This window comes from Symphalangus syndactylus, chromosome 11, assembly GCF_028878055.3.
Source record: "Symphalangus syndactylus isolate Jambi chromosome 11, NHGRI_mSymSyn1-v2.1_pri, whole genome shotgun sequence".
Classification (NCBI taxonomy): Eukaryota; Metazoa; Chordata; class Mammalia; order Primates; family Hylobatidae; genus Symphalangus; species Symphalangus syndactylus.
The window spans coordinates 135,563,177-135,590,294 of record NC_072433.2 but is presented as its reverse complement, the minus strand read 5'-3'; the positions used below and the strand labels follow the sequence as shown (position 1 = coordinate 135,590,294).

The following is a 27,118-nucleotide window of genomic DNA, read 5'->3' as shown; positions in this document are numbered from 1 at the left end:
AGAGGACTCCACACTTAAAAGATAAGCAAGTGTCAGGCTGCCTCACTAGTTATCCCCCCAAATAAAAAAATAAAAGTAACCCCTCCAGGGAACATGTGTGTGTGTGCACACAAAAGTACATGCACAGCTACATGCAAAGGGGAAAGGCTGGGAAGGAACCCAATCCACCTCTGAACACCAGTTACTTGTGGGGAAGGGGCAGGTGAAGCCAACTGTCAGCATTACTCACCTTTTCGACTGATGAGCTTGCATCAATTTTGGCAATTTCTCATAAAAAGGCCATTTTCACTCCTTGGGTGATCACCCAGGTCCTGCAAAACTGAGCCACCAACAACTACCTGCACCACTTCCCATGAGGCCAAATAATGGCTTCCCTCAAAGCTCAGACCTCCCAACCACCTCCCAGTCCTCTCCCATGCAGGGGGCTACTGGCCTCCTGCGGTGCAGGGGTCCAGGCCAAACCCAACCCACAGATGGTTGGTGAAACCAGCCCATATCCAAGGGCCTTTCCCCCACCTGGGCCGTGTGCCCACTGCATAGATAGGCCTGTGCTTGCTCCCCTAGGACAGAGACTCCCTTTTCTTCCGTTGGAATGAGGGATGGGGAGATTTGATGGTGTCCTGTACAGGCTGGATGCTAATCTGCTATGGTGCTCTTGGAGAAGCTTGCCTGAGTTCAGCGCTTTCTCAGCACGTGGTGTTTGCTGCCCCTTCAAGCTGCAGAAGTCCCAGAAGTTAAGTGCTACTGCAACCCCCATTTACTGGTGAACAGAGGTCAGGTGATCTGTAGCCGGCTAAGCAGCTGCTAAGTGGCCAACAGGCTGGATCTGCATCTCACTTGCAGAGGCCCTGCCTGGATGCTGGGGCTGCCCTGAGACTCCCTCCTCCTCCTCTTCCCTCCACAGCTCTCCCTGCTTCTATCCACAGCTGTGCTCCCGGTGGGGAACACCTATGGATGCACCGGGGTGCAACTACTCAGAGTCCACTAAGCAGAAGGGCCCCTGCTCTATGCTGTTTCCATATCCAAGCCCAAGTTTGTCTAGAGCTTCAGCAAATCCAAGCCTCCCTGAATTCCCTGCAAGACCAAACTGAGCCCTACAACCCCCACCACGCTGGTTAGCAGCCAGTCCCAGCCCCTGTTCCCTCCTGGGCCACTGTCTGTACACTTCTGAAGTCCTACAAGAATGTTGAGATCCTAAGCCGACTCTCACCCAAAGAGGTAAACAGCCAGGGGCCTCCAGGTTAGAGAACATACCCAGACAGGTTCTGCTGCCTGTAGGCTTGATGTCCTTCCCCTACAACATGCCATGCTTGCCAGGCTGGAAGAGGGGCTCCAGAAACTTGGGAAACCTGGGCCTGTAGCTGGCATATGGAAAAGAGGCCTGGAAAAGCACCACTCCTGTCCATGAAGCCCCCACATGGAACCAGGTAATTGGGAAACACATGGGCACCCAAGCCTGACCCCCACTCAGACCCAGGTGGGAACTGCAGCAGTGACTTGTCCCCTCTGCCACTCTGGCTGTACCACTACAGGAGGGAGGAACATCTAGCTCCACACGTGAGTGGAGACACTAGGTGTGGGCAGGTTCCAGTGGTTGCTGTAGCTGAACCTTCCCAACCAGGTCCATGCAAGGCCATCTCAGATGGGTGTGCACCTGGGTTGGGCAAGGACACCCCTCAGACAGTGAGCGCCACTGAGGAGGGCTGTCACAGAGGCCCCTTTTCCTGCTCCTAGAACAGGTTGGGGGAGTATGGGGGACCTCTCCCACCTCCCAGCTGCTTCCAGGAGCCACTTCTTTCGAGATGAGACACTCTCCTGCCTGCCTATTCCCATTTGGCTGCAATAGACCATTGCCAACATTTAGAGAACAAAAAGGGGCCTCACCTATTTTCCCTGACACGTCGGAGGCAGGTGGGCATGCCCAGGGGACCTGGGGTAGATCCTGTACATCTGCCCACCCCCAGGCTATGCTGGCTTCATCTTATCTGTGGGGTGGGGGGGGTGGGAATTACCAAGAGACCATCACACAGGCCATGAACAAGTTCTACAAGAGCCAGGGAGAAGAGCACTGTCCGTGCATGCTGCCCAGCAACCCAGCTCACACACACATCTCTCATTTGACTGCTTTCCCAAAGCAGGCTTTTGCCGTCCAGGCTCCCCAAGAAGCCTGGGGAGGAGACTCTGCCAGGCTGAAGCGCCAGTCCCCAAAGGTTCCACCCTCACCAGGCTCATCCTGACAATCTTGGATTATTTTTGCCCTGAAGTTTTGGAGTGGCAGACAGGGAGACAGCAGACAGTACACATTAGCCACCTTTCCAGAGAGCATCAGTCCTCCAGACTGGGGCAGGTCAGACCTCCACTCAGGCGTTTTTCTCACTGGTTGCCAGTTGGGGGAAACAGCATTTGAGAGCACTGGCCTATCTCCCCAGGTCCTGTTCAGAAACCCCAACTGTGCCTTTCGAGAGACTGCCCTGAGCACACAGGCCCAGCAACCACCATCTACAGCCCCCAGGACCTAATCCCCGTCTACACAGCGTTCAGTGCATGTTAGCAGACACTGGGCTTGATTCCTTCCTAGTCCCTGCCAGATATCCCATGCCCACCTCATTAAGAGAATGAGGCCACACAAACACACGCAGGCCGTCATGGTGATGGAGTGGCTGGGGTCCGACTTGCCCACCCTTCATTACTGGTCCAGAGCCAGCTGTCTGACCACATTCCTGCCCCGAGATGGGACTTTGAGGACATGGTCCACCAGGGTCGCTGACCCCTTTTAAAGTTCCAGAAACATGGCCAGCTGGTCCCCTAGAATTTGGCACGTGGGATAAGCCAAGGCTTGCCTTCAGGAACAGGTTTTTCCACCACGTCGCTGCCCAAGGCCCAGGGCATCCCCAAGTTCGTGTGAAGCCTGCCTGCCACGTCCACAGCCCATGCCGACCCCTCCTGGAGCAACTGGAACGCTTGTTCCTGGGCATGTGATAAACCCAGACAGCTTCAGCCTTGCAGGACAACTGTGCGCATCTGGCAACAGTAGCCAGAGGGCCCATTCTCCTGCCTCAGCCTCCCAAGGAGCTGGGACTACAGGCACCCAAACCACACTCAGCTAATTTCTTTTTGTATTTTTAGTAGAGACAGGGTTTCACTGTGTTAGCCAGGATGGTCTTGATCTCCTGACCTTGTGATCCACCCGCCTTGGCCTCCCAAAGTGCTTGGATTACAGGCGTGAGCCACTGCACCGGGCCAACAAATGTTTAACTCTTATCTCTTTTTCTACCACCTCTTTAAGGCCAATAACTCTTAGATTCCTATTTTGAGGCTATTCTTTAGATTCTGTACGCATGCTTTATTTTTTATTCTTTTTTGTCTCCTCTGACTTTGTCTTTTCAAATAGTCTGACTTCAAGTTCACTAAATCTGTCTTCTCCTTGATCAATTTTTTTAAGTAACTCTGACGCATTCTTCAGTATGATAGTTGCATTTTAAGTTCAGAATTTCTGCTTTATTCTTTTTATTTCAATCTCACTGTTAAATTTATCTGATAGAATTTTGAATTCCTTCTCTGTTATATTGAATTTCTTTGAATTATCTCAACCAGCTATTTTGGATTTCCTGTATGGAAGGTCACATATCTCTATTTCTCCAGGATTTGCCCCGGTGCCTTATTTAGCTTGTTTGGTGAGGTCATATTTTCCTGGATGGCCTTGATACTTGTAGATGTTCATCTATATCTGGGCATTGAAGAGTTCAGTCTTTATTGTAGTCTTCACAGTCTGGGCTTGTTTATGCCCATTATTTTTGGGAACACTTTCCAGGTGTTCAAAGAGACTTAGGTCCCAAGCCCAATAACACAGTAGCAAACACGTACAGGTACTGCTTTGGTGGCCTTGGATTAACAACAAGAAAAATTATCTTGATTTATCAGTAGAGGTTCTTGTTCTCTTCCCTTTTTTTCTCTGAAACCAGCAGTCTCTCTTTCTGTGCTGAGGCATGTGGAGCAGGAGTTAGGGTAACATAAGCACCCCTGAGGCTACCCCTCAGGCTACCCCTGAGACTGTGCTGGTTCACACTTGAAGTAGGCACAGAACTTGGTCTCTCCCAAGGCCCACTGTAACCACAACTTGGCTACCATATAAGTTTATTCAAAGCCCTAGCCCTAACCCTAAGCCTAACCCCAAACCCTAACCATAGCCCTAGCCTTAGCCCTAACCCTTACCCTAACCCTAACCCCTAACCCCAACCCTTAACCCTTAACCATGACCCCTAACCACTGACACCAACCCCTAACCCTAACCCTTAACCCTAACCCTTAACCCCTAACCCTAAAACCCTAACCCCAACCCCAACACTAACCCCTAACGCTCACCCTAACCCTCACCCTCACCCTAACCCTTAACCCTAACACTAACCATCTAAACCTTCTCCATAACCTAAACCTAACCATTACCCCAACGCTAAATCAAACTCTAAGCAAACCCTAACACGCTAGGCACACAAGAACAGAGGTGTGCATATTCATTCTGTCATACTTATGTTTGCAATTCCTCACACACACACACATCAACACACTCACTTATGCATACCCCTACACATACTGAAATGTCATCTGATTTGTGACCCAAAGAACTCTCAACTAAGAAATAAATGAAAAGTTGCTTACACTGACTAATACTGAAGGAAGTGCCAATTAAAAGAATATTAAAATATTTTTGCCTGCCCATTTGCAGGCTGGGCGGGGTGGCTCCTGCCTATAATCGCACCACTTTGGGAGGCAGAAGTGAGTGGATCACTTGAGGCCAGAAGCTTGAGACCAGCCTGGTCAACATGGGGAAACCCTTATCTCCACTAAAAATAAAAAAATAAAAGTTGGGCATGTTGGCACACGCCTGTGTTCTCAGCTACTTGGAAGGCTGAGGCCCAAAAATCGTTTGAACCCAGGAGTCAGAGGTTGCTATAAGCCAAGACTGCACCACTGCACTCCACCCTGGGCAACAGAGCAAGAACCTGTCTCAAGAAAAGGACTGATATTCACTGTTGGCAAAGGCTACAGGCGCTCTCTTGCTAACCCTAAACCCGGACTTTGACCCAGACCCCATCATACTCTTCCCTGCAATTCACTGTTGGCAAAGGCTACAGGCGCTCTCTTGCTAACCCTAAACCCGGACTTTGACCCAGGCCTCATCATATTCTTCCCTGCAATTCACTGTTGGCAAAGGCTACAGGCGCTCTCTTGCTAACCCTAAACCCGGACTTTGACCCAGACCTCATCATACTCTTCCCTGCAATTCCTCGGGTATGTTTTCTTTCTGCTAATTTTTTTCCCCTAAACTTCTAACACTTAATACACTGAATAGTAAACCAACCCATACCCAATCCCATCCCCATTTTAATACTAAACCACACTAGGACTTGACATCACAAGAACAGAAAGGTACAGATCAATGTCTAGTATAATTATTCAATTAATATTGCTCAAGAGGCGGGGTGCGGTGGCTCACACCTGAAATCCCAGCACTTTGGGAGGCCAAGGTGGACAGATCACCTGAGGTCAGGAGATCGAGACCAGCCTGGCCAACATGGTGAAACCCTGTCTCTACTAAAAATACAAAAATTAGCCAGGCGTGGTGGCGGGAGCCTGTAATCCCAGCTACTCAGGTGGCTGAGGCAGGAGAATCGCTTGAACCTGGGAGCCAGAGGTTGCAGTGAGCAGAGATCACACCATTGCACTCCAGCCTGGGCAACAAGAGTGAGACTCTGTCTCAAAAAAAATTTAAAAATAATAATAATAATGCTCAAGAAAATAACTGTAATTTCATACTAGCACGTACTTTGAGGATTACACAACATGATCACTACATCCTTTTCTCAGAAAATCAAGCTGGTTTGGCATACTAAACCCATCACTGCAAAGGAACATCAAATACACAGAATAAAGAAGAAACCCACATACTAATTTCAATACATGCAGGAAGTACTTTAAACAAAGTCAACACCATTTCATCATAGAAACACCCAACAAACCAGGGGTAGGAATTTTCTAAACACAATAGGACTTCAGCACCAATTCCATTGTCAGGGCCCAGTGCTTTACTCCTAAGATCAGGACCAAGGCACCAATGCTCATTTTCATCACCGTATTCAACACTGTATGGGAAGTTCCATCCACAACAAATAGGAAAGAAAAAGAAGTACAGAGCACTTATATGTGTTAGGAAGCAGTAAAAACGGCTACTCACAGATCACAGGAGGTATCTTACGTATAGAAATATCATGACGAACCCCCAAAATATTATTAAAACTAGTAAACTACAAAATGACAACACAAAATGTCAATACACAGTAATCTGCTGTATTTCCAGACACTAGCAACAAACAACATGAGACTGTAATTATGAAAACCATTCCAGGCTGGGGGTGGTGGCTCACACCTGTAATACCAGCACCTTGAGATGCTCAGGCAGGAAGATCTTTTGAACCCAGGAGTTTCAGGCCAGTCTGGCCAACACAGGAAAACAGTCTCTCTACAAATAACTTAAAAATTAGCTAGGTGTGATGGTGCACGTCTGTGGTCCTAGTTACTCGGGAGATGGAGGAGGGAGGATTGCTTGAGCCCAGGAGGCTTAGGCTGCAATAAGCCAGGTTCACACCACTGCACTCCAACCTGGCCAACAGAGAAAAACCATGCCTTAAAAAAGAAAGAAAAAGAGATTACATCTTTAAAAATCAACAGGCTGCACATGGTAGCTGACATCTGTAATCCCAATGCTTTGGGAGGCCAAGAGAGGAGTATCACTTGAGAACAGGAGTTTGAGGCCAACTTGGGCAGGACAGCAAGACCCTACCTGTATAAAAAACCAAAAAATTAGCCAGATGTGGTGGTGCACACCTGTAGTCCCAGCTACTTGGAGGCTGAGGCGGAAGGATCACTTGAGCCCCAGAGATAGAGGTTGCAGGAGCCATGATGGTGCCACAGCACTCCAGCCTGGGAGACAGAGTGAGACCCTGTCTCAAAAAAATAAAAATAAAGCAATTGCTCATAGAAATATGGGTTTATTTCTGAACTCAAAATTCAGTTCCATTGATCTATTCAATTGATTGTACCAGAATCATGTTGATTTTATTACTGTTGCTTTGTAGTAAGATTTGAAATTTGGAACTGTGAGCCTCGGAGTTGTTTTTTTTTTTTTTTTTTTTTTTTTGACACAATTTTGGCTATTCTCCATCCCTTGAAATTTCATATAAATGACAAGATCAGCCTGTTGATTTCTGCCAAAAGGACGTTGGGACTGTAACAAGAATCACCAAGAATCTGTAGATGGCTTTGTGTAGTACTGCCAACTTAAGAATTATTAAGTCTTCTAGTTTATGAATATGAGGTGTCTTTAAATTTATGTAAGCTTTCTTGAATTTACTTCAGCAATGCTTTAAAATTTTCCATGTACAAGTTATTTTGCTGTTTTTTTGTGTGTGTTTTCCAGAAACGGAGTCTCACTCTGTCACCCAGAGTGGAGTGCAGTGGCGAGATCTCAGCTCACTGCAACCTCTGCCTCCTGGGTTAAAGCAAGTCTCCTGCCTCAGCCTCCCAAGTAGCTAGGATTACATACACATGGCACCATGCCCAGCTAATGTTTTAAATTTTTAGTACAGACGGGGTTTCACCATGTTAGCCAGGGTGGTATCAATCTCCTAATCACGTGGATCCACCCGCCTTGGCCTCCCAAAGTGCTGGGATTACAGGCGGGAGCCACCATGCCCAGCCTCATGTACAAGTCTTGTAACTTGGTTAAATTTATTCCAAAGAATATTATTACTGTTGATTGTTTTTTGAGAGAGTCTCACACTGTCACCCAGGCTGGAATGCAGTGCTACAATCCTAGCTCTTCTGCATCAATCTCCTGGGCTCAAAAGATCCTCCCACCTCAGCCTCTAGAGTAACTGGAACTACATATGTGTGCAAGCACAACCAGTTAACTTTTTAATATTTCTGTAGGGACGGTGTCTGGCTATGGTGCCCAGCTTTCATTCTAAAATTTTTAAAAATTCTAAAAGTTTAGCCACGAATCAGGCATAATTACTGTGATGGTTAATTTTAGGTGTCAACTTTACTAGATTAAGGGATACACAGAGAGCTGTGAAAGCACTGTGTGTGGGTATGTCTGTGAAGGTGTTTTCAGAAGAGGTATCATACTGGTATAACATATCACGGCATAAAGTAATACTGATATGACACCCACAAGACTACTGTGACACCCGTAAGACTGATTTGAAGCCCGCAAGATTCATGACACTCCTAAGACTCATATGATACCCATAATACTGATACGACACCTGTGAGGCAGATATGACACTCGTAAGACTGATGGGACACCTGCAATACTGATATGACACACACAATACAGATATGACACCCAAAATATTGATATGACACCCACAATACTGCTATCACACCCCTAAGACTCATGTGACACCCTCAATACTGATATTTCAGCCGCAATACGGATACAGCATCCAGACTCTCACAGGGTGCTTGGTACACAGCTTCCACTGACCTGAATTTGGACTGGGTTTGGCCTCTATAGTGAAGTTTCATGTCATCTCTGCTTTATTGCCCTGGTATTACTGGGGTTGTTTATAATTTACAGTAATTTCATACTTCTAGGAATCTTGCAATAGCAGTGTAAAGTGTAAATTATCCCTCCTGTTAGATTCCTCAGCAGTTACATCAACTCCACACAAAACACTCCAGTGTATTTTACCAAAGCAAAGACAGCCTCCCAGCTAACCACCACACAACACCCAAATCAGGAAATACAAGGTCTCTACCTGACAATCCAATCCACAGACCCATTTCACTTCACTGCCTGCCCCAACTGGGAGAAAGTGTCTCTTTCCATTTGGGTTGGGTTTTCCTTTTTCTGGAATGTTCCTGAGCTGTCCCTCAGTTTCACAACTTTGGCAGATAACTCCAAGCTGGTTCTGCCCCGTGTTTCCTCCTGAGCAGATGCAGACCCAGCGTTCCCAGCAGAAACACCTCAGCCCAATGCTTGCTCTTCTCAGTGCAACCCACCAGAAAGAGCACAATCCACCTGCCCACAACTGGTGATCTCAACTTTATAATGGCAAAATTCTCATTTTCAAACCGAAGGTTCATCATGTCACTCTCTGATTTAACTTTTACAATGGATTCCCACTGGCCTTAGAATAAGGACCGCAGGACTGACCATGACCTCCACACACTGTGTGCTCCTGCATGCTGCCCTTTCCAAGGCATTCAACCCCAATGGCCTGCAGCCTCGTATGCTCTCTCTTACGGGGACACAGCAGCCTCCTGGGTGTCTCGAGTATTTAATGGATGTTCCCTCAAACCATTCACCCAATGTCCACCCTTAGCAAATTGTCTAAGACATTGTCCAGCAAAATCCTTAAAGCCACAGCAGTTGTGGTATCTAATGGTAGTAAAGTTAATAATGTGGTTTTTCTAAAAACAAAACGTAATTATTTCTTAGATAATCTGCAAGAATCACCCGCAATTTGTAGATCAAGGAAATAATAGTTTAATGGAACCAAAGTCCATGTATGAGATAACTAGGAAAGAAAAACGAAATCTCAGTGTTGAACAAAAGGCAAATGTCATGACTAATTACTGAAATTTAATAAGAACACACTGGGCCGGGCATGGTGGCTCATGCTTCTAATCCCAGCATTTTGCGGGGGTCTGCAGCCAGCCTGGGCAACATGGCAAAACCTCATCTCTACAAAAAAAAATAAAAAATCTGTTGAGCACGGTTGTATATTACTGTAGTCCCAGCTACTCGGGAGGCTGAAGTGGGAGGATGGCTTGAGCCAAGGATGATGCAGTGAGCCGAGAAGGTGCCACAGCACTCCAGCCTGGGCAACTGGGCCAGACCTTAGAAACACTCTCCTCCTGACTCTTCAGGGAGCCAGACAGAGAATTTTGTCTCTTCTGCTGCCTCCTTTGTGTTTGAATATAAAACACAAAAATAAAAGCTTTGTGAAATAAATTTAACCAAGCCAAACAAAACACCTAAATAACAGCTTTGTCTGGGAAACTTGCTCATCCACATGTCAATTTCCATTACCGGAGAGCCAAGAAACCCTGGTCAGTAACAAATACCACTGACAGCTGGTTCCTGCAAAAGGTGTTGCGTTAAGCAGGAATTATTTTAAAATAATTAAAGCTTGTCATTGGGTCATAAGAAATTCTTTAATATAACAATTCCCTCAATTGAAAACAAGATAAACTAAGAAGCATATTTTTAAAATATTATTGATGAGGCCGGGCGCGGTGGCTCACGCTTGTAATCCCAGCACTTTGGGAGGCCGAGGCGGGCGGATCACGAGGTCAGGAGATCGAGACCACGGTGAAACCCCGTCTCTACCAAAAATACAAAAAATTAGCCGGGCGTGGTGGCGGGTGCCTGTAGTCCCAGCTACTCGGAGAGGCTGAGGCAGGAGAATGGCGTGAACCCAGGAGGCGGAGCTTGCAGTGAGCCGAGATTGCGCTACTGCACTCCAGCCTGGGTGACAGAGCAAGATTCCGTCTCAAAAAAAAAAAAAAAAAATTATCGATAGAAACAAATAGCAGAAATACACAGGATTAAGAATTCTGTTGAAAACTAGAAAGAGATAAATTAGAAGTCAAATAAGAGAAACTTATTGGCCAGGCACGGTGGCTCATGCCTGTAATCACAGTATTTTGGGAGACCGAGGCGGGCGGATAAGCTGAGGTTAGGAGTTTGAGAATGGCATGGCCAACATGGCAAAACCCAGTCTCTATTAAAAATACAATAATCACCCGGGCATGGTGGCGCAGACCTGTAATCCCAGCTACTCAAGAGGCTGGGAACAAATTGCTTGAACACAGGAGGCGGAGGCTGCAGTCAGCTGAGATCTCCACTGCGCCACTGCACTCCAGCATGGGAGACAGAGCAAAACCCCGTCTCAAAAAATGAAAAATAAAAAAAAGGAGAAACTTACTGAATCAAACTGGAAACCAAGAGAAAATGGGTGATTTCCTGGTAAAAATACACATTAACAAAATGGACTCTAAAATAAGGAAAATTTAAATACACCAATTAGCATAGAAAAGCTTGGAGTGACCCTTAGAGAGCCCCGTTAAAAAAGGACCCCAGGGGCAAGGGGTGGTGGCTCATGCTTGTAATCCCAACACTTTGGAAGGCCGAGGCGGGCAGATCACTTGAGGTAAGGAGTTTGAGACCAGCCTTGCCAACATGGTGAAATCCCACCTCTACTAAAAAAAAAAAAAAAAAAAAAATTACCCGGGCATCATGGAACACACTTGTTGTCCCAGCTACTTCGGAGGCTGAGGCAGGAGAATCGCTTGAGTCCAGGAAGGGGAGGTTGCAGTGAGCGGATATCGCGCCACTACACCCTAGCCTGGGCAACAGAGTGAGACTGCATCTCAAAAAAAAAGAAAAAGAAAAAAGAAAAATACCGCAGGGCCGGGCACAGTAGCTCACACCTGTAATCCCCAGCACTTTGGGGAGGCCGAGGCAGGGGGATCACCTGAGGTCAGGAGTTTGAGACAAGCCTGACCAATATGGTGAAACCCCATCTCTACTAAAAATATAAAATTAGCCGCATGCCTGTAATCCCAGCTACTTGGGAGGTGGAGGCAGGAGAATCGTTTGAACCCAGGAGTCAGAGGTTGCAGTGAGCCAAGATCTCACCATTGCACTCCAGTCTGGGAAAAAACAGTGAAAATCTGTCTCAAAAAAAAAGTGGGGGAGACCTTAGGCTGGGTGCAGGGGCTCACGCCTGCAATCCCAGCACTTTGGGAGGCAGAGGCAGGTGGATCACTTGAGATCAGGAGTTAGAGATCAGCCAGACCAACATGGTGAAACCCCATCTCTACTAAAAATACAAAATTAGCCAGGCATTCTGGTGCACACCTGTATTCCCAGCTACTCAGGAGGCTGAGGTAGGAGAACTGCTTGAACCCAGTGTCGTACCCAGGCGAGTTAAAAAAACGCCACACTTTCAGACGAATTAAGAGTCCTTTATTAAGCTGGCAGCCAAACAGACGACTAATGCTCAAAATTCTCTTGGCCATGAGGAAGGGGCTCAATTAACTTTTATACCTAGGTTTAGGAAGGGGAGGGGGACTCAAATGTAATAATTCTACAGAAGTAAAAACATGCAAGAATCAAAAGAATCAAAATGGTTACAAAGTGATAAACAACTTAAAAGACAAACGGTTACAAGAAGAGCAACGGTACCAGGTGCAAGCTTCTAAATCTTTCATTATAATTAGATACAGGGTCTATGCCACACAGGAAATCAAGGTTTTATGTTGTTATCTCTTGGAGAAAATTCCTGGGAACTTCGTACATTGTTGGTGTTGGTAACTTATCAGTTAACTGGGCTCCTTCGAAATGCTGAGGATCTGCTCACCCAGGACAACTCCTCACGAAAAGGGGGTTGAGTGAGGATCCCTAGTGTCTTGTAAATTAAGGGGTCAGTTGGAGTTTGTCCGGCTTTCCTAGCTAGAGAGAGTCTCATTTACATGAGAAGCAAGGCTAGGTGATTTAAAGAGATAAACAGGACAAAATTCAAAGTAATGAGTTGAAGTAAAAACAAGGTTAGGCATTTCACCGGAAGGCAGAGGTTGCAGTGAGCCAAGATCGGGACATTGCACTTCAGCCTGGGCAACAGGAGCTAAACTCCATCTCAAAAAACAAAAAAAAAATTTTAATTAAAAAAAAAAAAGCAGCCAGGCGTGGTGGCTCAGGACTACCTGCAATCCCAGCACTTTGGGAGGCCAAGGCGGGTGGATCACCTGAGGTAAGGAGTTCGAGACCAGCCTGGCCAACATGGTGAAACCCCACCCCCATGAAAAATACAAAATTAGCCCAGCGTGGTGATGCAGGCCTATAATCCCAGCGACTCAGGAGGCTGATGCAGGAGAAGTGCTTGAACCTGGGAGGCGGAGGTTGCAGTGAGCTGAGATCGCGCCACTGCAGTCCAACCTAGGCAACAAAGTGAGACTCCATGTCAAAAAGAGGCTGGGCTCAGTAGCTCACACGTGTAATCCCAACACTTTGGGAGGCCAAGGAGGGTGGATCATGAGGTCAGAAGTTCAAGACCAGCCTGGCCAAGATGGTGAAACCCCATCTCTACTAAAAATACAAAAAAAATAGCTGGGCGTTGTGGCAGGCGCCTGTAATCCCAGGTCTTGGGGAGGCTGAGACACAGAACTGCTTCAACCTGGGAGGTGGAGGTTACAGTGAGCTGAGATCACGCCACTGCACTCCAGCCTGGGAGACAGAGCTAGACTCCATCTCAAAAAAAAACAATACAAGAAAAAAAAAGAAAAGACACTGCAGGGCCATACGGGTTTACAGCTCTGTATTAAGTAACCTTAACGAAATCTGATTTTATTTAAAATGGTCAAGGCCAAGGGAAAAAAGAGTACTGACTTTCTTCAATTAATTTTATGGTATCATGTCAAAGCTTGATATAGTTAATACATTTCAACTAACTAAGGATGAGAATGTTTGTAAAACAGACGTCATTTTACGTCCCATTACAAATACACTGCAAATTAAACAGACTTTCTCAACAAAAGAAAAACTGTTGTTGACGAGTTCACTTCCATTAGACGCACACAATGGTTTTTTTGGTTTTGTTTTCACTTGTTTTTGTTTTTTGAGACAAGGTCTCGCTCTGTTGCCCAGGGCTTGAGTGCAGTGGCATGAGCATGATAATGTGCTTACTTTTCCATTTTCCTGTGTTGTTTCCACTATGTTAACAAATGAGCCTGAAAACACGGCGCACTGACCAGGCGCGGTGGGTCACGCCTGTAATCCCAGCACTTTGGGAGGCCGAGGTGGGTGGATCACCTGATGAGATTAGGAGTTCGAGACCAGCCTGACCAACATGGAGAAACCCCGTCTCTACTAAAAATACAAAATTAGCCGGGCGTGCTGGCGCATGCCTGTAATCCCAGCTACTCGGGAGGCTGAGGCAGGAGAATCGCTTGAACCCGGGAGGCGGAGACTGCAGTGAGCCGAGATCGCGCCATTGCACTCCAACCTGGGAAACAAGAGTGAAAGTCCGTCTCAAAAAAAAAAAAAAATGAGCACTGATCGGGGGCGCCTGTTTCCTCGACCTCAGGCTGTGGCGCCTGCCAGTCCCCAACATCCCGACCGCCCGACGGCGTCTCCGCGTTCCTCCTCCTCTCCCGGTACCAGGGTCTCTCCCCAGAAACAAACTCGCATTCGTAACCGGCATCTTGTCCTGCGCTGGGGGTGACCCGCCCAAGCCTCCATGAAGGGACGCTCGCACGAAGTGAAGTCCAGGAACAAACAACCCGACGGGAAACGCGGCCGCGCTCGCTCCGCTGCACTCACAGCGGGGGCAGGAAGCCTTTTCCTCACCTTCGCCTCGGCGGCCCCAGGTGTCCCGGAGCTGCAGCAGCGTCTCCCGCTCCTCACAGCGGATGCGGCCCCAGGTGTCCCAAGCCCCGGCCCCTCCTGGGTGGGTCCTGAGGAGAGGAAGCTCCGTCCTCACAGTGGACGCCCCAGGACGCCGCCGTGCGGATCGGACACGGTTCGCGCGCGCGACCCTCCGGGTTTGGCAGCGCCGGGCGCCCCCTCGCGGCAACTCTGGGGAATCTCTGGAAATCAGCGTCTGATTTTTTCCAGGCCGTGATTTTGGAAATTTCAACTGAACTGGAGACCACCATCCCGTGCCTTGACTGGAAGGCATGGAGATAGCAATCAAAGAGGATGGCCAGTTCACGCCTGTAATCCCAGCACTTTGGGAGGCCGAGTCCAGCGGATCAGTTGAGGTCAGGAAATCGAGACCATACTGGCCAACATAGTAAAACCCCGTCTCTACTAAAAATACAAAAATTATCTGGGCGTGGTGGCACAGGCCTGTAGTCCCAGCTACTCTGGAGGCTGAGGCAGGAGAATCCCTTGAACCCAGGAGGCGGAGTTTACAGTGAGCCGAGATCGCGCCACTGCACTCCAGCCTGGCGACAGAGCGAGACTCAGTATCAAAAAAAAAAGAAAAAGAAAAAAATAAATAAAAAGAAAGAAGGAAGAAAGTAAGGGGAAGGGGAAGGGAGAAGGAAGTTAAGAGGAGACTCCAGGCTAGGTGCAGTGGCTCACGCGTGTAATCCCAGTACTGTGGGAGGCTGAGGTGTAAGGATCACTTGAGCCCAGGAGGTCAAGACAAACCTGAGCGACGTAAAGATCGTGTTGTCTGTGCCAAAATTTTGGTTTTTTTTTTTTTTTTTGAGACGGAGTTTCACTCTTATGGCCCAGGCTGGAGTGCAATGGTGTGATCTTGGCTCACTGCAACCTCCACCTCCCGGGTTCAAACAATTCTCCTGCCTCAGCCTCCGGAGTAGCTGGGATTACAAGCGCATGCCACCATGCATGGTTAATTTTTGTATTTTTAGTACAGAACGGGTTTTGCCATGTTGACCAGGCTGGTCTCGAACTCCTGAACTCAGGTGATCCCCCCCCACCAAGGCCTCCCAAAGTCATTCAGGCCTGGGATTACAGGCGTGAGCCACCGAACCTGTAATTTTTTTTTTTTTAAGTAGATGTGCATGCTGACTGGTGCCTATACTCCTACTTGGGAGGCTGAGGCCAGAGGATTGCTGGAGCCCAGGAGACGGAGGCTGCAATGAGCTGTGATCACACCACTGCACTCCAGCCTGGGTGATAGAGCAAGACCTTCTCTCTTAAAACAAAACAAAACAAACCAAAAAAAATGCTGGGCGTGGTGGCTCACGCCTGTAACCCCAGCACTTTGGGAGGCAGAGGCGGGTGGATCACCTGAGGTCAGGAGTTCGAGACCAGCCCGGCCCACATGAGGAAACCCCATCCCTACTAAAAATACAAAAATTAGCCAGATGTGTTGGTGGGCGCCTGTAATCCTAGCTACTCAGGAGGCTGAGGCAGGAGAATTGCTTAAACCTGGGAGGCAGAGGTTGCAGTGAACCAAGATCGCACCACTGCACTCCAGTCTGGGCGACAGAGCAAGACTCTGTCTCAAAAAAAAAAAAAAAAGGAAAAAAGAAGATGGCCAGTAGACAAAACTCAATTTATTTTCTTTCTTTTCTTTTTACTTTTAAAAAACGTCTCGCTCTGTCGCCCAGACTGGAGTTTAGTGCCATGAGCATGGTAATGTGCTACTTTTCCATTTTCCTGTGTTGTTTCCACTACGTTAACAAATAAGCCTTAAAACACCAAGCACTGGCCAGGCGAGATGGCTCACGCCTGTAATCCCAGCACTTTGGGAGGCTAAGTCGCGTGCATTGCCTGAGGTCAGGAGTTCGAGACCAGCCTGGCCAAGATAGTGAAACCCGTCTCTACTAAAAATAGAAAAAATTAGCTGGGCGTGATGGCAGGTCCCTGTAATTCCAGCTACTCGGGAGGCTGAGGCAGGAGAATCGCTTGAACCCGGGAGGCGGAGGTTGCAGTGAACCGAGATCGCGCCACTACACTCCAGCCTGGGAAACCGAAGCGAAATTCTGTCTCAAAAAAAAAAATCATAATAATAAGGAGAACTGATCAGGGCGCGTCTGTTTCCTCGGCCTCAGGCTGTGGCCCCTGCCAGTCCCCAACCTCCCGACCGCCCGACGGCACAACGGCGTCTCCACGTTCCTCCTCTTCTCCCGGGACCAAGGTCTCTCCCCAGAAACAAAATCGCATCCATAACCGGCATCTTGTCCTGTGCTGGGGGTGAGCCGCCCAAGCCTCCATGAAGGGACGCTCGTACAAAGTGAAGTCCGGATACAAATGGCCAGACGGGAAATGCGCCGCGCTCGCTCCGCTGCACTCACAGCCGGGGCAGGAACCCTTTCTCTCACTTTCTCCTCGGCGGCCCCAGGTGTCCCGGAGCGTCTCCCTGTCCTCACAGCGGACGTAGCCCCAGGTGTCCCCAGGTGTCCCGAAGCCCCGGCCCCTCCTGGGTGGGTGCTGAGAGGAAGCTCCGTCCTCACAGTGGACGCCCCAGGACGCCGCCGTGCGGTTCGGACGCGGTTCGCGCGCAGCCCTCCGGGTTTGGCGGGGCCGGGCGCCCCCTCGCGGCAGCTCTGGAGAATCTCTGGAAATCAGCGTCTGGATTTTTCCAGGCCGAGATTTTGGAAATTTCAATTGAAATGGAGCCCCCCATCCCGTGCCTTGACGGGAAAGCATTGAGATAGCAATCAAAGAAGATGGCCAGTTCACGCCTGTAATCCCAGCACTTTGAGAGGCTGAGGCAGGCGGATCACTTGAGGTCAGGTGTTCGAGACCAGCCTGGCCAACGTGGTGAACCCTCGTCTCTACTAAAAATACAAAAATTAGCAGGCATGATGGCGCGTGCCTGTAATCCCAGCTACTCTGGAGGCTGAGGCAGGAGAATCGCTTGAACCCGGGAGGCGGAGGTTGCAGTGAGCTGAGATTGTACCCTGCACTCCAGCCTGGGCAACAGAGCGAGACTCCTTCCCCAAAAAAAAAAAAAAAAGAAAGAAAAAGAAGATGGCCAGTAAACAAAACTAAATTGATTTTCTTTCTTTTCAAGAGATAGGGTCTCGTTCTGTTACCCAGGCTTGAGGACAGTGGGATAATCACAGCTCCTGGGATCAGCTTCCAGCTCCTGGGTTCTAGAGATTCTCCAACCTCAGCCTCCCAAAGCACTGGGATTACAGGTGTGAACCACCGTGCCCAGCCTCACCTGATTTTCTTTTATTTATTTTAATTATTTTATTTTATTGTATTTTTTATTGGGAGGGTGGGTCTCACTATATTGTCCAGGCTGGTCTAGAAATCCCAAGCTCAAGTGATCCTTCCAACTCAGCCTCCCAAAGTGCTAGGATTACATGCGTGAGCCACCATGCACTGCCTGACTTTCTTTCTATCAGCAATAATGTATAGGAATAATTTGAAGTTTTTTTAAAAATGCCATTTACAATAGCACCCCCAAAATTGAATTTATTAAGTATAAATGTAACACAATACATCTAAATATGCATTCAGAAAACCTCGGATCATGGTTGGAAAGAATAAAAAATATATAAATAAATGCAGATACTCCTTCTTTAGGAGCAGTACACTCATGACTGTTAGCTTGAACACAAAGCTAAAGTAATGAAGAGAGTGATATTAATGAAGGAATGGACAAATAGATAAACAGAATAGAATACAGAACCCAAAAGACCCAAATAAATATAGTCAACTGCTTTTGTCAAAGGGGCAAAAATATTGAATGGGGAAAGAAAAGTCTGTTCCACAGATGGCGACAGAACAATCGGAAACCATAGGGAAAAAAATGAACGTAGATACAAACTTCATCGGTCACCCCTAAAAAATCACTCAAGATAGTCTGTAGACTTAAATTTTCAAATATAAAGTTATAAAAGTTATAGAAGAAAATCCATATGACTTTGGATTGGTGATGAGTCTTTAGATACAATACCAAAAGCCAGTTCATAAAATAAAAAAATGATAATGTGGACTTTATTAAAATTTAAAATGACTACTCTGTGAAATATCCCATTAAGAGAATCAAAAAACAAGCCACAGACTGAGAGAAAATCTTTAAAAAACAAACCTGAAAGACACTTGTGTGCAAAATATACAAACAAATTCTAATAACTAAAAGAAAAACAACCCAATTAAAAGATAGACACCTCACCAAAAAAGATATACAGATGACATGCTGGGTGCAGTGGCTCATGTCTGTAATCTCAGCACTTCGGGAAGGGGAAGCAGGCAATCACTTGAGGCCAGGAATTTGAGACCGGACTGGCCAACACGGCAAAATCCTGTATCTACTAAAAATACAAAAATTAGCTGGACGTGGTGGCTCGTGCCTGTAATCCCCGCTACTTGGGAGGTGGAGGCAGGAGAATCACTTGAACCGGGGAGGCAGAGGTTGCAGAGAGCTGAGATCACGCCACTGCACTTCAGCCTGGGGGACAGACCAAGACGCCATCTTAAAAAAAAAATGGAGTTTTGCTGTCACAAGCCAAGAAACTAACAGAAGCTGAAGACAGGCCCAAAATGGATCCTTCCCTAGTGCCTTCAGAGGGAGCATGGCCCTGCTGAGAGAGAGTAGAAATGGGACTCGGCCCACCCCCACTGACATGTTGTTCCATACGTGCCCGCTGACCACCAGACCTTGCAGCACCACCCTCCGGGTGCCATACTCGCTGGCCAGACCTTGCCAACTGTCTGAAATAAACTAAGATAAGCAGCATCTGGCCGTAAGTCCTACTCAAGGGAGTTGACTCTATCACCCACTTGTGCATGAGGCCAGGAGAATGACTGATCCTTACCCCTGGCCTCATTATAATACTAAAGTCCCCACCCAGGTATAGGCTTATCTGCTATTTTCTGATCACGCAACGTATGTGTTAGCACAATTCTTTACTGCATCTGAGCACCCTTCACTCCACCCTGTAGGTGTAACGACACTCACCTAACTCATAAATTATGCATGTCACCCTCCTTAAGACACCACAATACACTCCCCTTGGGGAGCCAGCCAAGAATCCTTCCTCCTGCCCAACCTTTAGGGCATAAGACTTAATATGTCTCTTTTCTGCCCAAACTTTAGGGGCATAAGACTTAATAAACCCTTGTCTGGGAAACTTGCTTGGCCTTGTATCAACTTCTGTTTCATGGGAGCCTAAGAACATGTAGTCGGGAACACTGCCAACATCTTTATTTCCAACTTCTGGACTTCAGAACTGAGACAACAAATCTCTGTGGTTCTAAGCTACCCATTTTGTGGCACTTTGTTATGGCAGCCCTAGGAAACAAATGCAGGCATGTTCTGCTCCATCTACCACTCTCTCCAGACCACAGCTCTTCCCCAAGCCCACCCCATGAGAGGCTGAGGACAGAAGCAGGACCCTTCACAGGCCACCATCACTGCTGGACGGTCACTTCCAGCACTGACTGTCTGGGAGCTCCAGCCTCATCTCTCAGTTTCCAGGAGCAAGTGGGAGGATGAGGACAAGGAGGAATGAGGGCTCTGGCCTCCCAGGAACTGTCCCTGAGCCTCCACCCTGCTGTCCCCAGAGCTATCCCTGAGCCTCCACCCTGATGTCCCCGGAGCTGCCCCTGAGCCTCCACCCTGCTGTCCCCAGAGCTATCCCTGAGCCTCCACCCTGACCTCAGCCCAGAGCTGTCCCTGAGCCTCCACCCTGCTGTCCCTGGAGCTGCCCTGAGCCTCCACCCTGCTGTCCCCGGAGCTGCCCCGAGCCTCCACCCTGCTGTCCCCGAAACTGTCATTGAGCATCCACCACACTGTCCCTAGAGCCCAGAAAGCCTAGGGCTGGCCAAACCTCACCACTCCCTCCTCCTCTGGCCCCTCTTCCCAGCCATCAGCACTTTGGAACAGCCATGAAGCCCCTTTTAATCTCTAGAAAGGTGCCTCAGGAAGGCACAGAGAGGTCACAGCAGGTGGTCATGGTGACTTACCTGCGTCTACTGGGCCCAGGCTGGCCCTTTAAGGGGATGAAGGTGGAACAGCTGAGAAACCACGCCCCTCTTCTCAGAGAGGCCAGGGAGAAAGAAAAGGGACAGCGGAAGGAGGAACCTGTACGCAGGATGTGGAGGGTGGAGGCTCCTCCCTACAGGCACTGAGCGGAGGGATCCTTCCTCCCTGAAGCTGCCCCTGAGCCTCCATCCAGACAGGCCCTCCGATCCCTGCTGGGGCCCGTTCTCAGGAGGTTCAGTCCCAGACAAGGGCTCCGGAGACTTCAGTCCATTTTCCCAAAATGGACATGATGCATCTGGCAAGTCAGGGGCCAAGAACATCCAGGACCGAGCCTTGCTGAGGACGGAAGGGAGTAACGTGCCCTGGTGGGGACGTGGGGGCCCAGTCCTCCTGTGGCCGATAGGCAAGTGGCTGCCCCCTCCACTCCATACACCCTGCTGGCAGCACATGTTCTGAGCTCAGGTCCCAGTGCCTTCCTGCTCCTCCTCCAGGCCCACAGATTTCCAAGGACATGCTGGGCCACAGGTGAGCAGTGCAGTGGCCTCCTGGACGCAGGGCTCTGAGGCTCCTCGTCGGGTGCCAGCACAGTCCTGGCTCAGCAGCACACCAGCCCTGTGGGCCCCCATCCAAGTCTAGAACAGACTGCGGGAGGAGGGAAGGGCTCAGAGAGCATGTTCAGAACTCATCCGGGGAGCAGCTGCCTCCTTTCTGGCAAGCCCAGCATCCCTCCTCCTCCAGGAAGCCCTCCTGAGGTCCACACCCAGAGGCCAAGAAGCGCCTGTGTCTTGGACATTCTGTCTTTCCTCCATGTGCCAGCCCAGCCTCATCACGGGACTCTAAGTCACCTCAGGCTCCTCACTGCTCCACCAGCACAGGGCCTGGTGCTCACAGCAGCCTGAACCAAGGTACAGAGGGTGATATCTTCCCAGGACAGAGCCAACTCGTGACAGCATGTGCCTCAAGGCCTTGCAGCAGCTGCAGGGACTGGGCATTCCCACCACACACACACACACACACACAAGTCGCTGTCAGGACTGGTGACTTTTAAAGCACTGGGCTAAGGCTAGCAGAACTGGATCCTTCTATGGGGCCACAGGAGGCCCCCACCTCCAAAAGGAAGCTGTTCCCTTAGTGAGACCAGGAACCTCCATCCCATGCATCACACACAACACACCGTCCATCACTGCACTGCTCCCTGGAGACAAACCTAAGGCACCAGAGCCCCACCCGAGGGTCTAAATAACCCTGGCAGGTGCCCTGATTCTCTAGGGAAGAGCTGGTGCCTGCAACAGGATGACAGTCCAGGGGACAGTCATGATCTGTGTTCTGCTCAGCCTTGTACTCGGCTGCCCAGGCTCTTGACAGTCACACCTACCGCCTTGGGGAAAGAGGGGGACTCTGCCAAGAGCCAGGTGCCCAGTTTATGGTTCAAATTGAACATTTGGACAAAAATCTTGAAAACTAGGCTCCTCATTGAGAGAAAAAAGGATTTTTCTGCATAGCAAGTTGGAGCCGCGGTGTGGAAGGGACATCCTTGCCACACAGGGCCCAGGGATGCCCCAGGGCACAGGGAGGGAAGATCCTGGAAAAGAGGGGTCAGCTTGGCCCAGAACCCAGGAAGGGCCCTCACTGCGTCTTGTCCTTTGCCCAAAGTGAGGAGTCAGAGGGGAAAAACCAGAGACTATTCAATCGAGCCCTCCCTCTCCCCCTCCTCCCACCCAGGGGGCATGAACTGCCAGCCCAGCAGGGAGGGGAGGGGCTGATGCAACCCCCAAGTTGCTCTCTGGATCCTGGGCTGTGGGGGCCCACCAGGGCCACAGAGGGGGAAGTGCAGAGCCCACTCCACAGCTGTGGTGCCAGCATGCGATCCGGGGAGACCGGGGACCAGGGGGCCAGGCAGAGCAGGAGCCCAGAGGCAGTGAGAGCCCCAAGGGCAGTGCACACACCACAGACCCTTCCCCATGGCCACAGGACAGACACCTTCGCAGAAGGAGGAGGTGAGGCACATGGTGCGTGCAGACAGCTGCAAACCAGAGGGGATAGAGACAAGTCACGAGAAATTTACGTTTTTCCATCAACAATGGAACTGGAGACATGAGAACAAAAAGAAATCACCAATGGAAAATAAAGCTAATTTTTCCCCATTTGAGACACGCATATAAATTGAAATTCATGAATATACAAAAAAGGCTCCAAGCACTGACAAGTTTCCCACACTGGCCACGAACCCTCATGAAAGCCAACATCTCGGGCAGGCCAGAGCTCTGGGCAACCCCTGCCCCCGACGTCCTGCCGTGGTCTCTGCACACACCTGGAAGTTCCCATTGTGCACACCGTAGAGGGGCTAGAAGAACACCGCTGGAGAGGGCACGTTCTAGTAGAAGGTTCTCTCCACCCTGAGGCCAGGAGAGGCCAGTCAGAGGCCTATGGGGACCCAGGTGGCCTGAGGTCACTGCAGAGGCTGAGCTTCCTTCCATCAGCAGGAGGCCCGCCCAGCTCATCCCTGCCACTGCCTCTCTCCCATCTCATCACATCCCAACCCACTCTCAGGGCAGGACCCAACTAGGCCTCCTTGCCTAACAGCCACATAAAACTGATTTATACTGAGGCGCGCGTCCTTTACAGCGTGAGCTGCAATGGCGGGTTCAGAACGGGGAGTTACCAGCTAGATCCTCAGCCCACAGAGGGAGCTGCACCTCCAGGAACTCCGTCTTTGCCATCAGCATATCTGTGGATCCCCCCGACCCAGTGTCTCCCTGAGCACCTGACTTGCTGCCAAGGATCCCCTGACCCTCCCATAAGGATGTCACCTGGGGCTCCAACCCAACAGGTGCAAATAGACCTCACCAACCTCCCTGCAAGACTGTGCCCCATTTCCACACCTCAGGGGTCACCACTCAGATCTCATCCAGCCACAATCCCCTCTATTTCTCCTCCTAAGACCCTGCAATTCCCTCTGCTTTGCTCTATCTTCAGTTCTTTCACTGGCTCATGCCAAATCATCTCCCTGTGGGCACCCCACTGGCCCCCACTGGCCCCCAGCAGGTTCCCCATGTCCCCTTTTCCCAGCAATCCATTCCTCAAAACATAAACTAGGTTGTGTTACATAGTTTCATACTTTCCTTTGCTCCAAGGAGAAGCCAAGCACCCTCCCACTTAGCCCCACCCAACACCTCTCTCCCCAAACCCTCTTCCTCACATCTGCAGCCTGACATAGCCCCTGCATCCCCTCTTGTAACCTGACATGTGGTGCATGAGGTGTGACGGTTTATTTAAGGAGGGCACTTGTCCATCTTGTTCTCAAAGGCATCTGCCAGGGTGAGAACAGGGTCCCGAGCACACCAGAGGCCCCAACTGTCCTTTCATAGAACATGTGAACAAATGAACAAACCAAGCTCCTCCAGAGGCAGGAGATTAGGACCCCGGGCTCTTGATCTCGGTGACTCTGGGTCTGGTCGGGACCAAGCTGCCCTTATCTTCAGTCTCCGCCTCAGATCCCCCTTCCCTTCTCTCCCCTGGCAACTTGACAACTCTCTACTGGCCCAGAGTGGAGACTTGAAAAGCCCACCCCATCCAGGACGAGGCAGTGGAGAGGGGAGGGGAGGAACCACACAACACACTCACACATGCACACAGTGACACATCTGCACACACACACTAACATGTACACTCATACCTGCTCACACATGTACACACACACACACACAGCTACCTACCTGGTTGACAGCTTGAACAGGAGGTAGGTCAGGCCAGTCAGCAGGAGAAAGATGGACACAGCGACAAAGGTGTTGCCTGGCCACCCCCAGGGTGGGATCAGAGGGCCCGTGGGCAGGAAGGGCCCAGGGCTGTGAGCAGCCTCAGTGCCAGGAGGCTCCCCCAAAACCCACCTGGCAAAAGTGCACCCTTTAGTGCCCTGGGCCAAAGTGGAAGGTTTGTGATGGGCCTTGGAGGCTTGTGTCACCTGCTGAAGGACCTTGTGTGAGCCACACTCCTGGGCCTCACTCTTCCCATCTGCCACACAGTAGGTCATAAGTTCCCTGGGCTGTCTCAGCACTGCAGTGTGCAAGGGTCAGCCCAGCCCTCATTAAGGACACTGAGGTCATGTCCAGCCTTCAGGCAGGAGCACCAGCCCTAGTGTGCAGCCCTGCCACCCTCACTCCTAACAGGAGCCACTGACTACAGGTTCCCAGGAAGCCCCAGAGTTGGCAGGTGTTTGTTTCCTCCCTACAGAGCTCAGAGCTTCAGAGGAAGGGGGTCAAACAGGGGCATGGCTGCCTCAGGGAGCGGCTTCCAGGAGGCTGAAAGGGTGCGGGGGTGAGGTGATCAGGGGAGAGGATGCCCAGCCCAGACTCTGGAAGTGCAGCGGCCACAGCAGCGCCCACCTTGTCTCTGGGGAGCCTGGAAGCACACAGGCTGGCTCCACTCGCTCCACTGGCCTGTGTAATGCTCCTCCTGTGCCACGTCATCCTCCAGTGTGGCCATCTGGACACGCAGCCTGGCCTCATGGATAAAGCCAGGGTGCAGCTCAAAGGCTCCAAGTATGAGCCAGGTCACCCCGACAATGTGATCCCTGTGCTGGGCCCGCTGTGGGGGTGGGGACAGTTGGCAGGTGCTGAAGGTGGGGCTGGGTCCCTCTCGAGAATACACACATGCACAGGCTCACATAACACACACACGAACGCACCTGTGTTAACACAGTCACACTCACCACGTTCACGTGCACACACAGAGAGAAGGCACTCACACTCACACACAGACACAGCTGCATTTGCCCACAAATACACATATGCACACACAGGCAAACATGTCTACAGGCACACTTTCACACTCATCACACTTGCATGCACACTCACAAACACAAGTGTGTACACAGAAGGAACTCACCACACATACTCATACCCGTAGGCATGCCCATGTGCACACTCACGTGTACAACCACGTGGCACACACTCGTGTACACTTACAAACACAAACAGGGGCACACTTACATGTGCACACACATAAACACAGGCACACTCACCCTACTCACATACACACACGAAGCACACACATGTGCATGTCAGCATGTGTGCACACACACACCTGGCTGTAGCTCCTCCCCTCCTCTTCACTCCAAGTTGACCTCTCCTTATTTAGGGTGGGGAGTCTGCCCTGGACTGCTGCTCCCAGGAGAGAGGCCCCCAGGGGAACCCAGCCAAAGCGTTACCTCCCAGGCCTCTTCCTGCCTCTCGAAGGCCAGGTCATAGCTGAGAAGTGTGGTCATCAGCTCCAAGGCAGGACTGATGCTCCAGGTCAGGACGCAGTGGCCAGAGCTGACGTTGCTTCTGCAACTCAGAGTGGGTCCAGCTTCACTGAAACAGAGTGAATCTACGTAAGGCTGAAGCCCCATGGGTCTGGGTGTGTCAGTCAGAACACCCAACACCAGGGATCTGAAAGATTCCCAGGGGGCATGGTCAAGGCCCTCTCAGACCAGGCACCTCACTGGGAGAGACTGGTCCAGAAAAGCCCCAGGTGGGACAGGACAGCAATGACTTCCTCTGGCCTCTGCAGCTAGACTAGGTGGTTTCTAAATCTTGCTTTCCCTTTCCTTCACAGTCTGCTGCTGGAAGTTCTTCCCAGCATCTTATTGGAGTCCTTCCTGGTATGACTGAAGTGCATTTCACATGACTCAAGTGCCAGCCCCTGCCCCAAATAGCAGCCCTGCATCTTTATTTTCTACAAACCCTGCTCCTGCAGTAACCATGTGGGCCCTCCCCTCCCAGGGGCCAAGCCTGCCCCCAGCCCTGGATCTCACTTGGCAGGGACTGAGAACACTCACTGGGCCACAGGGGTCACAGGCTGCAGGGCCCTGCTCGCAGCCCCCAAGCAGCCAGGACGTTCTTGCCAAAGGGCTCTGCCCCAGGCCTATAGACGCTGTTCACCTTGTCTCTGGGGCAGGTACTCCGGGTCCACCAGGCTGATCTGCTCCCTCCCAGACACACATTTGGAAAGTGATGGTGAAATTGTCGGACGGCACGAGCACTGCCTCGGGCAGCAGCACAACCGTGCACTCACTGCCCCGCAACATGCACTTACCTGTGCCACCAGGAGCCTGGTTGCTGGAAAGGGCAAGTGTCAGCACCACGGGGCTGCTACACTATCCTGGCATATCTGCTGCAATTCTGGGGACCTCACCCTCATCCCTGTCCAGGTGGGCATGGCCCTCCATGCTCACCTGGTGAAGAGGAGCCTGGGGCTGGAGCTCTGGCCCAGCTCTGGGGCAGATCAGTGGCAATCGATCCTGAGAATGTTGTTGGTGAGGCTAACCCTAACCATAGGCTGAGCCTGATGGCTTCCGACTGTATTCCCAGCACTTTCGTAGGCTCAAGTGAGCAGATTGCTTGAGGCCAGGAGTTTAAGACAGCCTAGTCAACAACAGGTAAACCCCCATCTCTACTAAACAATGGCCAGGAGCAGTGGCTCATACCTGTAATCACAAGACTTTGGCATCCCAGCTGGATGGATCACGAAGTCAGGAGTTTGAGACCAGCCTATTAGCATGGTGAAACCCTGTCTCTACTAAAAATACAAAAAATTAGCCAGACATAGTTGTGCATGCCTGTTATCCCAGCTACTCAGGAGGCTGAGGCAAG

At 50.1% G+C, this 27,118-nt stretch overlaps 1 pseudogene; it reads right to left on the bottom strand.

Moving 5' to 3' along the window:
* Window positions 1-20,517: 20,517 nt before the first annotated feature.
* Window positions 20,518-26,801, bottom strand: LOC129492721 (interleukin-9 receptor-like; annotated as a pseudogene).
* Window positions 26,802-27,118: the final 317 nt, after the last annotated feature.